General features: G+C 43.0%; 1 long non-coding RNA gene across 2 annotated transcripts in view; it reads right to left on the bottom strand.

Moving 5' to 3' along the window:
* The window catches only part of LOC124719810, a 134,615-nt gene that overhangs the window by 112,514 nt on the left and 7,885 nt on the right, over nt 1-14,216 (bottom strand). Inside the window, exon 3 of one of the 2 annotated variants that reach the window (XR_007006004.1) lies at nt 8,814-9,328. The exons of the other annotated variant lie outside the window; for it this stretch is intronic. This is a non-coding gene — a long non-coding RNA (uncharacterized LOC124719810). Of the gene's footprint in view, nt 1-8,813; nt 9,329-14,216 lie in introns of those variants that run through there. 2 annotated transcript variants of the gene reach the window in all.

The raw sequence follows: 14,216 nt of genomic DNA, 5'->3' as shown, positions 1-14,216 counted from the left end.
GTGCATCCGTGCGTCGCTGCGGTCCGGTCCCAGGTCGACGGGCACGTGCACCTTCCGCCGACCACTGGCGACAACATCGATGTACTGTGGAGACCTCACGCCCCACGTGTTGAGCAATTCGGCGGTACGTCCACCCGGCCTCCCGCATGCCCACTATACGCCCTCGCTCAAAGTCCGTCAACTGCACATACGGTTCACGTCCACGCTGTCGCGGCATGCTACCAGTGTTAAAGACTGCGATGGAGCTCCGTATGCCACGGCAAACTGGCTGACACTGACGGCGGCGGTGCACAAATGCTGCGCAGCTAGCACCATTCGACAGCCAACACCGCGGTTCCTGGTGTGTCCGCTGTGCCATGCGTGTGATCATTGCTTGTACAGCCCACTCGCAGTGTCCGGAGCAAGTATGGTGGGTCTGACACACCGGTGTCAATGTGTTCTTTTTTTCCATTTCCAGGAGTGTATAATGAAGACAATATCCTCAAACGCATTATGTCACTGCAAATGCTTTGCAGCAGCTAAAATAGTTTTGTCGTACGGGATACCAGACAATTCACGGTGTACAACAAACTGTATTTATGACAAATATTTATTTTGTCCTTGATGGATAGAGAACACCACAGCTGTTTAGGTAAATAGCAATAGGAAAAAGAAACACTGCAATCAGCAAGTACGTGCGTGTATGAACGATTTAATAATATCGAGTTTCAGGTCTTTTTTTTTAGAGATGGCATATATTTTTGGTGCAAATTTATGTTTCACACAAAGTGAATTGGTTCTTATCTAAAATACACCGACGCGCCAAATGAACTGCTATAGGCATGCCTATTCAAATACAGAGATACGTAAATAGGCAGAATTGGGCGCTGCGGTGGGCAACGCCTATATAAGACAACAATTGTCTGGTACAGTTGTTAGATAGGTTACTGCTGCTACAACGGCGCGTCATCAAGATTTAAGTGAGTTTGAACGTGATGTTATAGTCGGCGCATGAGCGATGGGACACAGCATCTCCGAGGTAACGATGAAGAGGAGATTTTTCCCGTGCGACCATATCACGAGTGTACCGGGAATATCAGGAATCCGGTAAAACATTCAATAATCCGACAGCTGCTGCCGGAAAAAAAGGACCTGCAAGAACGACAGCAACGACGACTGACAAGAATCGTTCAGCGTGACAGAAGTGCAACCCTTCAGCAAACTGCTGCATATTTCGATGCTGGGCCATCAACAAGTGCCAGCGTGCGAACCATTCAACGAAATATTATCGATATGGGCTTTTGGAGCCGAAGGCCCATTCGTGTACCCTTAATGACAGCACAACACAAAGCTTTATGCCTCGCCTGGGCCCGTCAGCACCGACATTGGACTGTTGATGACTGGAAACATGTTGCCTGGTCGGACGGGTCTCGTTTCAAATTGTATCGAGCGGATGGACGTGCACGGGTATGAAGACAACCTCATGAATCCATGCATGTCAGCAGGAGACTATTTAAGCTGGTCGGGGCTCTTGCAATGGTGTGGAGCGTGTGCATTTGGGACCCCTGATACGTGTAGGTACGACTCTTACAGGTGACACGCACATAAGCATCCTGTCTGATGTAAATGTCGTGGGACTAGGACCTCCCGTCGGGTAGACCGTTCGCCGGGTGCAAGTCTTTCGATTTGACTCCACTTCGGCGACTTGCGCGTCGATGGGGATGAAATGATGATGATTAGGACAACGCAACACCCAGTCCCTGAGCGGAGAAAATCTCCGACCCAGCCGGAAATCGAACCCGGGCCCTTAGGATTGAAATTCTGTCGCGATGACCACTCAGCTACCAGGGGCGAACATCCTGTCTGATCACCTGCATCCATTATGTCCCTTGTGCATTTCCGACGGCCTTGGGCAATTTCAGCAGGACATGCGACGCCCCACAGGTAGAATTGCTACACAGTGGCTCCAGGAACACTCTCCTGAGTTTAAACATTTGCGCTTGTCACCAAACTCCCCAGACATGAACAATATTGAGCACATCTAGGATGCCTAGTAACGTGCTGTTCGGAAGAGATCTCCACTGCCCTTGCACTCTTACGAATTTATGGACAGCCCTGCAGAATTCATGGTTTCAGTTCACCCCAGCACTACTTCAGGCTTTAGTCGAGTCCATGCCACGCTGTCTTGCGTTACTTCTGCACGCTCTCGGGCGCTCTACACTATATTAGGCAGGTGAACCAGTTTCTTTGGCTATTCAGTGTAGTACAGAGTTACTATTCTCCTTGCTGGACCATGTGATAGCACTGGGAATCTTTAGATGTCATTCCAGGTTGTCTTTGTTATTTAAAAACATGTTTCTTTGTCTGTGTTCTTACTCTGAAATAGTATCCGGTACTCATTGTGATAACGTTTACCTAACATACACATGCCCGTTGGATACATTTGAAATACACAAAATTCATGCGACTGATAAATGCATAATAAGATATCTAGATAATGAGCAATGGTAAAGGTCAGGAAGTTTAAAGCATTCACACGTTCCTTTCAGCTATGTATCTCATATCTGTGTCGAGAACACAACATACAGGTGAGCACAAGAGAGCTTTACCTTTTCAAAAATTTCTACAATTAAAGCGGTACAGCTTTTTCGCTTCAAACCTTATCCTGTTAATGAATTATCTCTTCAAGTTTTTTTGGAGATTGCAGGAACTCGATATGTGCTCCTCGAGGCATATGGCAAACGTCGAGACGTTATTCACACTCTACCCGTACCTTGTGCTACACATTGGGATGACTGACTCTACCGCAGCTGCGACTTGCTGCTGTAAGCTGCGCTTCGATAACGTAACTGTGGCAAGGATTGCGGCAGGGGTGGGACAAACACCTTGACTTGAACATATTCCCTTAAAAATTATGATGAGTTAAATCTGGTGATCATGGTTGTCATCTTCCCATACTTCATCATCAGTTCCTGCACACTGAGTCATCGTCCAGGCGGATGTGCGTTTAGGTGTTCACCTGCAGCCAAGTGGAAGTGAGGAGGTGTACCATATCTTCTTGCAAGTTGAAGTTATTGTAATCTTCTTTCAACCGAGGCAAAGAAAAGCATGTCGAGGTAGCAAATGCCTGTGACTGTTGTCCCAATTAAAAACCTTCTCCCTGGGCATTCGTGTTCAACGTAGAAATGGGGGTTTTCTGCTCTCCAAAAAGAAACATTTTACTGATTCATTTTGGCATTAGTGTGAAGTGTTGCTTCATCATTAATATTAACCTCTTTATGTATCGTCGTCATTGAGTGCAGTAGTCAGATCGTACAATATAATCTTCTGAAGTAAGTGCGAGGAACAACTGCAATGTGTATGGTTTCACGAGCAAGCGCTTATACAAGATTTTGGAAACGGTTGCTTATGAGATCTCATCGTCACCACTTGCTCGACGTGTTGGTTTCTGTGGGCTTCGGTGGAAGCTGCTCAAACGCAAACAACGTTTTCTTCCTTTCCAAATACAGCCCTTCTCTTCAAACTATTTGCACTGGGCATAAATAGAGACTCTGCTGGGTGGTTCCTGATGAAAGAGTGTGTGCGAAATTCGCGGTTGCAAATTCTCTTATTGCTAAATGAAGGGCATACCAGATCATCTGTTGTTGTGTAGCCGCCATTTTCTATACTAGCACTCCCTGGCGCCGGTATCCTGCAACAAAAGGCCTGCGCCCACACATAAAAACACTTCCACAAACAGGTTAAGGTTTGAAATGAATAAGCTATACCGTTTCTTTTGTATGTATTTTTGAAAGCGTAAGGTGTTCACCGTGTGCAAATTTCATGTTATTTGTGTTACTGTATGTGATAGTTTAGGTAGACAGTTTGTAGACACGTTGATATTTTTGTTGTTTATTGCATTCTGGTACTAGTGGAAGCAATTTCCTTTTCCAAATGGTGGTTATTCTGTTTATAAGTTTGCTTTATGTGATCGGTTTCGTAATGACTAAGCAAATATAATTTGTGTTGTTTTTGTTGCTATTTGTCATTTATCAATCATTTCTTTCCGCTGAGTAATTAGTTAGGTTTCTACCAGTAAACACCTGATACTTCAAAGAATCGAATTCCTCGGTGTAACACAGCTTCAAACGCCTGATTACATAACCAGTGAGTATGCAAGAAAAAAATTCGTAAAGGTTCAAAATTATGCTTAAAGTTTACTGGAAGTCGCCAAGTACTTCCATTGTGAAACACTGGATGAATACAATCCAGGTAATTTGCACTGCATTTCAAGCAAAAGCAACTTTTTCACGCATCTCAGTGTCACGACATCACATCTGAACTGTGTGTAGTACAATGATGTAATATGCAGATATTCAGATGTAAATGCATAATTGTTTACAAACTTTGTCGAGAATAGAGTTAGCAATAAAGAAGTAGTAACTTCAGGCATCATGCCTGATAATGAAGTTTCGACTACATGAACAGTGAAAATATAGTAGGCGATACCAGATGGCAAAGTAAAAATGCTGTATCGGTGCATTAAAATTATGGACTAGACCAAGGTTCAACTCTAGCTGTCCTGTTTATTGCGAGCAGCAGCCTTAACCATAACGCTATCTTTTATTTTCACTAATACTACTCCTTATAGCCCACTTCACTCTTACCAAAATCGCCTTCGTTGGTGTTACCACTTGGCTAAAGAAATTCTCTTCTGAAGGAGGTTTACCACAATATTCCTGTTCCTCCTTATTTCAAAGGCAAATGAAGCAGCTTTGGTAGATATTTATGCCTAAACCGATGAGACTCTCCAATCTTCTGAGTGTGAATTCTGTTAAAGTTGCACATCCCACCAGAGGCACCAAAGTAAAACGAACACTTTGTTCTCAAGAGTTAAGAAAATTGCTACAAATAGTAAAACATAGAAGAGAGAGGAATAGATGATAAGAAAGCTACTTTTCTAGAATCTGTAGCAATCCAGCAAACATTGTCCGGCACATTCTAGGACATATTCCCAACTCAACTAACAGTATTCTCATCTCATATTATTATTAATAAAGTTCTAAAGAGAGATATATTTATCTCCTAGGCAGGTTTGCAGCTTCTAGTGACAATCAATCTGGGTAATATCTGTAGTTCTCTCTGGTTTGTTTACTGATAGTATGTAGTAAATAAATGTAGTATGTCGTAAATAAATGTCCAAGCTTTCATGTGAACATGTGTAGGCATTATGTTTGGATGCTGGCTAGATACTCCAGTCTGCTATCAGTACATCGCTCGAAGACATCTGTTACGCCGACCTAGTTATGAAATGAGTTCTTTGAGTCTCCATTTCCAGATCTTGTACTGGTCGGAGCACGTAAATGGTGGGATAAGGATGCCACCACATGTCATGTCTCACGATATGGAGCTATCGCTACGTGGTGTCCTAACGTTTCTGCCTAATAGGAACTGTGTATGTGACCACTTCACACTGTGGGCAAGAATTCATTACGTACATTCACACAGATGTGGCGAAATCTCTGTGTGGGGTGTCTGTGTAGTATAGTTCTGCGATTGGCATGGGTAGTTCTACGATTTTTTTTTTTTTTTGTATATGCAAGTCGTGGCGTGATGAAGTGTCTATTTACCTATATGACAGATAGTGGTAGTATACTGAGTCTAAATAAGCAGTTGCAAAGGTCAGATCAGTGCGTCTTAAATACTTACTTAGTTATCAAATCTTTCAGTTTGCTTCTATCTTACACGTTCTTCTTAGGCTGATCATCTGCAATGTACGTTCAGAGCCTGTAGTCCTGCCTGCCATTGCTCAGAGGCATATTGGTGATAACAGTTGGCAGATTAAACATCTGAGCATAATGTTTCGAAGTCACGCGAAATGGAAAGCACACAAAAGATCTGTCGGGTAGGTGAATGACTCTAGTTTTTTGGAAGAGTTCTAGGAGAGATTAGCTCATGTACAAAGAAGACATATAGAAAACACTTACATTACCCAGTCTTGAGTACTGCTTGACTGTTTGGGATTCCCAGATTAAGTGAAGACAGTTTTAAAGGCGTTTAGATTTGATCAACTCGCTGATACAACAGTAATGTTAAGTGAACTCAAGTGGGAATCCCTGAAGGGAAGAAGACATTGTTTTCCTGAAACACTACAGAGACGTGGCGTGGTGACGGACTAGAACAATGCTACTGCAACCAACACAAATCTCTCGTACGCATTGTGAAAACAATTTACGATAAATCAGGGATTGGCAGATCGTTTATCCCTTGCATCATCTGCAGTAGAAAAGGAAAAAAAATGATTAGAAGTGTTACAAGGAACTCTCCACCATGTGGTGCCTTGCGGAGCATGTATATAGATGTACTGAACTTTAAACATGTTCATACACCAATTGTACTAACCCACCACTGCCGAAACCACTTTCGCAAGACTGGGTGACGAAGAACCGCGGCAAAGTGCTGGAAATTAGCAAAAAAGAGCACTTTTTGGAACCTGTTGAGGGCTGCTTTCTTTTGCGTCATTAAGATCACGTAGATGACGTAGCAATTTCCATGGATGCCACATTTGCATCGACCCACAAGCCCGATTGCTCTTTACCTCCTCCATTTTGGTGATAAGGGGCTTTTACCTGATTGCTATAATTGCTGATTTATCCTTGTTCAGCATCGCCCCACTATCCTGTACACACTCCTGGTTGAGTCGCAATTTCGGCAGCCTCTTGCTTAGATAAGATTGTGATAATATCGTCTGCATGGGCATTTGCTACCATCTTAACTCCTTGAAATACTACTCTTGTTTAGGGCACTGGTCAATGTCCTCAGTAATGATGTCAGTGAGGGGCCATTGTTCCTGAAAAGCTCTCTGGATTCATATTCGCATGGTCATGATTTCGTTAACTTTGATGAAAGTGTGTGTGCTTGAAATGCACTTCCACACAGCGTTAATAATGCTCTGCTGGAAACCTAGCACTTTCAGACTCAGTGACGTACGCGTTTAGATGACATTTCCGTCACATGCATCTTGAAAATGCAGGAAAATCAAGCTCATTGGGTTGTCCATTACCCAAGCTACCTACGCATGTTGGAACTTGTAGGTAAACAGTGCATCTAACATCCCCTGGACAATGCACTGGTTTGATAGGTGCTCAGAATGGTACAGGTTACATTTTGAATCAGCTGTTGATTGCCCATGTGAAAGCTTGATGTCGGTATTCAACATAGTTATGAACCTGTAGTTTCTAATTGACCTAGATTTTAGTGTCTTAAGAATGAGTACCATCCCACCTCTTGCAAATGCTTACTGGTTGTTCAACGCCCAACAAGAATTCCTTAAGCCCATATGACATGAAGCACCCGAGATGTACACCTATACAGGAGCACCCCGAACTTACATGTTTGGTACTGTACACTGGTTCACATTGCCCAACTACACGATACACACAGGATATTCCTGGTGCTAATCTTCCCTTACGCACTGCACAGTAATAACTGTGTGGAACTCCAAGAGGACTGTCTGACTTAATGTCAAGTCGTTCATTCAAATTAAAAAGTTCCACAAGCTCAAGGTTCTTATTTATCAAGTAATTGTTTATATCTATTGTCATAATTATTACTATTTATTAAGTGACTCTTGTTCTCTCGTGTAGGTATCACAGAATGTTGTTATTGTTCACAATTAGGGACTCAACTGTTCGCTTTATATTATGACATTTGGTTACATATGCTTTTATGTAAATTTACATTTATACAAAATTAAGCTCTTGGAGGATGTAGCTGTTTTTGGCGCTATTAACTTGGCACTGTCTGTAACTGTTAGTATTTGGTCAGAACGACGACGACGACTACTACTACTACCACCACCACTACGACGTCGTCGACGACGACGACGAAAAGCCAGGTGTTGTTGGGTTCAATTCTGGCTGGGAAGAAGGAACGAAGCCAGGAGCATATTACGCTGATGAAACAAACATTAAACCAACTATTTAACAGCTTCTTTGTCATATTTGGAACGACGTGCATCACTGATTCTGCATATCAGTGATCCGACAGTTGTTGATAGGTTTGTGGAGGTGTGTAGCATTAAATGCCTACGCACAGGTCAAGTAATTTGCGTAAATAACGAGCCGTTGATTTGCGTACGCGGCGCTGGCACCCGATAGCGACCAAGATGGATTCCGTAAGATTTACATCAGGTGTATTTGGCCGCAGACACATCAACGTGAGTTCATTATAATGCTCCTCAAACCACTGTACGATGGTTATGACTCCGAGACATGGACAATTATACTGCTAAAAGATGAAAGATGATATTGTCATAGGGGAAGACACCAAGCATGAAGGGATGCAAGTGGTTCACAGCTGTCACTACCACACGTCCCATGCAAGAGCAGGAAAATATCTCCCATAGCATAATACTGTTACCACCAGCCTACGTTCATAGCGCACTGCACGTTTCGAGCCGTCGTTCACCTTGATGACGGTGTTTGTGGAGCCGACCATCGACCTAGTGTAGCAAAAATGTGATTCACCCGAAGAGCAACACGTTTCCAATGTTTGACGATCGAGCCCAGATGGTCAGTACCCACTGCAATCGCAACTGATGATTTAGTTGGGTCAATATGTGAATACTTAGCGGTGGTCTGCTGCAGAGCTCCATGTTCAACAATGCACAATAAACGGTTTGCTCCGAAACACTTGTGCAATGATCAGCATTGTGCTACTTTGGCAGAGATGCCACAGATCACCATCCATCCTACTTCATTGAGTAGACAAGCCTCCGAACCCCATGTTCTCCAAAGAGTCGCGGACGTCCAACCATTTAGTGTCTAGTGGTAGTTTTACTGTCCTACCTCTTTTTGTACATGCTCACGACAGTAGAATGTGAATATTCGACCAGCTTCACCGTTAGTGAGATACTCGTTCACAGGCCCTTTGTCAAAGTCGCTTATCTCAATGGATTTCCACATTTGTAGCCACATCTACGTTAGGGTGTTCCCCCATCAGTGTTATTGCGGCCCAAAGATCAATTGAGTCCCAAAGATCCCCAGTAATTTCGGAACTCGTGAGAACTGATGGCTTATTCTCACAAGCTGCTGTCTAGGATAGAAGATGGAATTCGTTCAAGAGCCACAATACAGCTTGTCTCCTACAGTTCTTCTAGGTACAACGCGGTTCCTTAGGAACCTCATATGGAGGATACACAACGCAAGAGGTTGCTAAACGCCACTCGTCCCTGCGCCACTCTTCTCACTTACTCTTACTGTTTTCATTTCTGTACAACGTAATACGACTTCTGCAGACCTCATCTGTTGCATCAGGCAAAACTTCTGATTTTTTCACCTATTATCGCCAGTTTCTTCTTCCTGTCATGCTGAAATAAAGCAAAAGATGCAGTCAAATCAAAAGTGAACTTCGTCAGTTACGTTGCTACATATACGAATCGAAAATCACACATGTAAAGTCATATGCATATTTACTCACATATAAACGATTGTCAAATTATTATGATAAAGAGAGTTGTAAGGATCATATAGAAAGTTTTCCTCACTGTACGCTAGAACTAGGATGGCTCACTGCTTGTCGGATCCATTCCAAAATACGAAGCAACCAATAAAAACAATGTTTTACGCAATCAGCAAATAATACAGGTATTGTTTAATCAATGAACTTACGAAAATTTATTCAGAAAAATACTCAATCTCCAATGTGAAAACATGAAGTTAGGTGATGACCACATCTGCTAACAGTAACAGTAAACCATTATATCAACAAGCAGAAAGCACACTCCAAGTAGCCCCTCCTGTGCATGCTTGCGTTACTGCTGTAGAGTGTGCATGCAAATATTCATGGCAGTTTAGAGCTACAGTGCAGTCTATTTCAGTGTGTGGATAACATGTCGGTTAGCCTGTCAGTGAGAGAGCACCGCAAGTTCCTGCTGCTAATAAGGTGAATACACCATTTGTTTATTACATATCTTTACGAGTTTCAAACAGCAGCGAGTTTAGAAATGGATAGGCACTGTGATTGCTGTGTACAGTTGTGAGCTGAGTTGGTGACCCTTCGCTCACAACTGCAGGCAGTGTTGGCTTCCGTCACACAGCTTGAGGCTGCTGCCGGCATATCACCGTGGGTGGTGGAACGTGGGGATGCAAGGGACATCGAGCACAACCCACATGTCCCTCCCGATCGATCCATTGCTGTGGCGCCCCGGGTACTGCCTGCACTGAGGTTGACCCCTCACCTGTGGTCGAGTGAGAGATCATTCCAAAGTCTGAAAGGCAGCGAAAGACTTTCTGTGGGGCCAATCGTAGGGCCTCCCTGGTTCGTCTGATGAACAGGTTTTAGGTGTTATCTGTGGCTGACAATGTCTCTCGTGACGGGTGCAGTCGTCCACCCTGTTCCAGAGGAAGCTTCTCGGCCCACAAGGTCTGGGCATTCAGAGAGGGTGGTTTTCTGGTAGTTGGGAACTCCAACGTTCGGTTCGTAGTGGGGCCCCTTAGGAACATGGCTGCCAAGGAGGGGAAGGAAGCCACTGTGTACTCTGGGTGCATACTGGGGGGAGTCATTCCGGATGTGGAAAGGGTGCTTCCAGATGTCATGAAGAGTACAGGGTGCAGCCAACTGCAGGTGGTAGCCCATGTGGGTACCAGTGGCATGTGTCGCTTTGGATCGGAGGAGATTCTCTCTGGTTTTGGGCAGATAACGGAAATGGTAAAGACTGCCAGTCTTGCGTCCGAGATTAAGGCGGTCGGCGACGGAACCGATTGTGGTCCTTTGGTGCAGAGCCGAGTGGAGGGTCTGAATCAGAGGCCCAGGCGGTTCTGTGACCTTGTAGGCTGCAGATTCCTTGACTTGCGCCATCGGGTGGTGGGTTTCCACTACACACAGGAAGCGGCTACACGGGTAGCGGGGGCTGTGTGGAAGAGACCGGGCGGTTTTTTAGGTTAGAGGGTCTCATGAAACTACAGAAACGGCGTCCGTCTAAAAGGGGGCAGATGAAACACAGTAATGTAGTGGAGAAACGATCGGTATTGTAGTTGTAAATTGTCGTAGCTGTGTTGGGAAAGAACCAGATCTCCAAGCCCTAATAGAAAACACTGAAGCTCAAATAGTCATAGGCACAGAAAGCTGGCTAAAGCCGGAAATAAGTTCAGCCGATTTTTTTTCAAACGATCTAACAGTTTTCAGAAAGGATAGATTAAATACAGTTGGTGGTGGAGTATTTTTTGCAGTCAGAAGTAGTTTTCCTTGTAGTGAAATTGAAGTAGATAGTTCCTGCGAATAGTATGGGTAGAGGTTATACTTGACAATCGAACTAAACTATTAATTGGATTGTTTTACCGACCCCTGACTGAGAAGATATAGTTGCTGAACAGTTCAAAGAAAACTTGAGTCTCATTTCAAATAGGTACCCCACTCATACAATTACAGTCGGTGGCGACTTCAATCTACCCTCGATATGCCGGAAAAATTATACGTTTAAAGCCGGTGGCAGGCATAAAACGTCATCCAAAATTCTACTGAATGCAAAATTATTTTGAACAATTAGTTCATGAGCCTACTCTAAGCGTAAATGGTTCCGAAAGCATACTTGATCTCTTAGCAACAAATAATCCTGGACAAATAGGGAGTATTATTACGAATACAGTGATTAGCGACCATAAGGCAGTTGCTGCTAGGCTGAATACCGTAACATCCACAACCATCAAAAATAAACGCAAAGTACATCTATTTAAAAAAACTGTTAAAAATGCTCTTAACGCCTTTTTAAGAGACAGTCTCCACTCCTTACGATCTGATCAAGTAAGCGTAGAAAACATGTGGAATGATTTCAAAGACATAGTATCAACAGAAATTGAGAGATATAAACCACATAAATTAATAAGTGGTGGTACTGATCCCCCATGGTACACAAAACGGGTCTGATCGCTGTTGCAGAAGCAACGAAAAAAGCTTGCCAAATTTAAAAGAACGCAAAATCCCTAAGATCGGCAAAGTTTTGCAGAGGTTAGAAATATAGTGTGTGCTTCAATGCGAGATGCTTTTAATAATTTCCACAAAGAAACTCTGTCTCGGAATGTGGCAGAAAACCCAAAGAGGTTCTTGTCATATATAAAGCACACCAGTGGCAAGGCGCAATCAATATCTTCACTGCGCGGTAACAACAGTGAAGTCACGGATGACAGTGCCACCAAAGCAGTTATTAAACACGGTTTTCCGAAACTACTTCACCAAAGAAGATGAAGTAAATATTCTCAAATTCCAATCAAGAACAACTGCGAAGATGAGAAACATAGAAGCAGATATCATCGGTGTAGCAAAGCAGCTTAAATCACTTAATAAAGGCAAGGCTTCCGGTCCAGATGGTATAGCAGTCAGGTTCCCTTCAGAGCATGCATATGCAATAGCTCCATATTTAACAATTATATACAACCGCTCGCTCACAGAATGTTCCGTACCTAAAGACTGGAAAGTTGCTCAAGTCAGACCAATACCCAAAAAGGGAAATAGGAGTAATCCGCTGAATTACAGGCCCATATCACTAATGTCGATTTGCTGTAGGTTTTTGGAACATATACTATAATCGGACATTATGAAGTACGTCGAAGAAAACGATTTATTGACACATAGTCAACACGGATTTAAAAAATACCGTTCTTGCCGAACACAACTAGCTCTTTATACTTAAGAAGTAATGAGTACTATCGACAGGGGATGTCAAATTGACTCCATATGTTTAGATTTTCAGAAGGCTTTCGACACCGTTCCTCACAAGCATCTTCTAACAAAACTGTGCGCCTATGGAATATCGCCTCAGTTTTGCGACTGGATTCGTGATTTCCTGTCGGAAAGGTCACAGTTCGTAGTAATAGGCGGAAAGTCATCGAGTAAAACAGAAGTAATATACGGCGTTCCCCAAGGAAGTGTTATAGGCCCTCTACTGTTCCTGATCTATATTAACGACATAGGAGACAATCTGAGTAGCCCTCTTAGATTATTTACAGATGATGCTGTCATTTACCGTCTTATAAAGTTATCAGATGACCAAACAGAATTGCGAAATGATGTAGATAAGGTATATGTGTGGTGCGAAAAGTGGCAATCGACTCTGAATAAAGAAAAGTGTGAAGTTATTCACATGAGTACTAAAAGAAATCCGATAAATTTCGATTACGTGATACGTCACACAAATCTGAAGGCTGTAAATTCAACTATAAGTTTCCTTTAATTTACGTTTATGGTCACTAATTTTTTTGTTAACAGATTATCGGTTTCGGTCTGTAATGACCATCACCAGATCTGTTTTGCAGTGGCAGTACATTAGGACTTACATTTTATAAAACAGATCTGATGATCGTCGTTACAGAGCGACACCGGTAATCTGTTAACAAAAAAATTTGTGACCATAGACGTAAATTAAAGAAAACTTATTGTATATACGGGTCACTGTTTTATTCGCGACAATGTCGCAGCTTGGTAAATTCAACTAAATACTTAGGGAATACAATTACAGATAACCTAAGCCGGAACGATCACATAAATAACGTTATGGGTAGAGTAAACCAAAGATTACGATTCATTGGCAGAACATTTAGAAGGTGCAACAGATCTACTGTACTAAAGAGACTGCTTACACTAAACTTGTCTGCCCTATTCTGGATTATTGCTGTGCGGTGTGGGATCCGTAACAGGTGGGACTGACGGATGATATTGAAAAGGTTCAAAGAAGGGCGGCTCGTTTTGTATTATCGCGAAGTAGGGGAGATAGTGCCACAAGCATGATACGTGAATTGGTGTGGCAATCATTAAAACAAAGGCGTTTTTCGTTGCGACGGAATCTTCTCATGAAATTTCAATCACCAGTTTTCTCCTCCGATTTCGAAAACATTCTGTTGGCACCCACCTGCATAGGGAGAAATGATGATCACGATAAAATAAGAGAATTCAAGGCTCGCACAGAAAAATTTAAGTGCTCGTTTTTCCCGCGCGCCTTTCGAGAGTGGAACGGTAGGGAGAAGCTTGAAGGTGTTTCATTGAACCCTCTGCCAGGCACTTAATTGTGAATAGCAGAGTAATCACGCAGATGTAGACGTAGACGTAGATGTCTGTTAATTCTCTTAGTTCCATCTGCTCTACTGGTCAATCGTCGTGAACTACCCCCTACATGTGGAATTTAACCAGGGCTCAACTTGGGCTGCTGAGACAATTTCTGATGGGCATAACGTTCTAAAACAGTCATAGATGTGCCTCTTTAATTG

Source organism: Schistocerca piceifrons, chromosome 1, assembly GCF_021461385.2.
Source record: "Schistocerca piceifrons isolate TAMUIC-IGC-003096 chromosome 1, iqSchPice1.1, whole genome shotgun sequence".
NCBI classification, from domain to species: Eukaryota; Metazoa; Arthropoda; class Insecta; order Orthoptera; family Acrididae; genus Schistocerca; species Schistocerca piceifrons.
The sequence above is the reverse complement of the archived record's forward strand: the minus strand, read 5'-3'. Positions and strand labels throughout refer to the sequence as shown.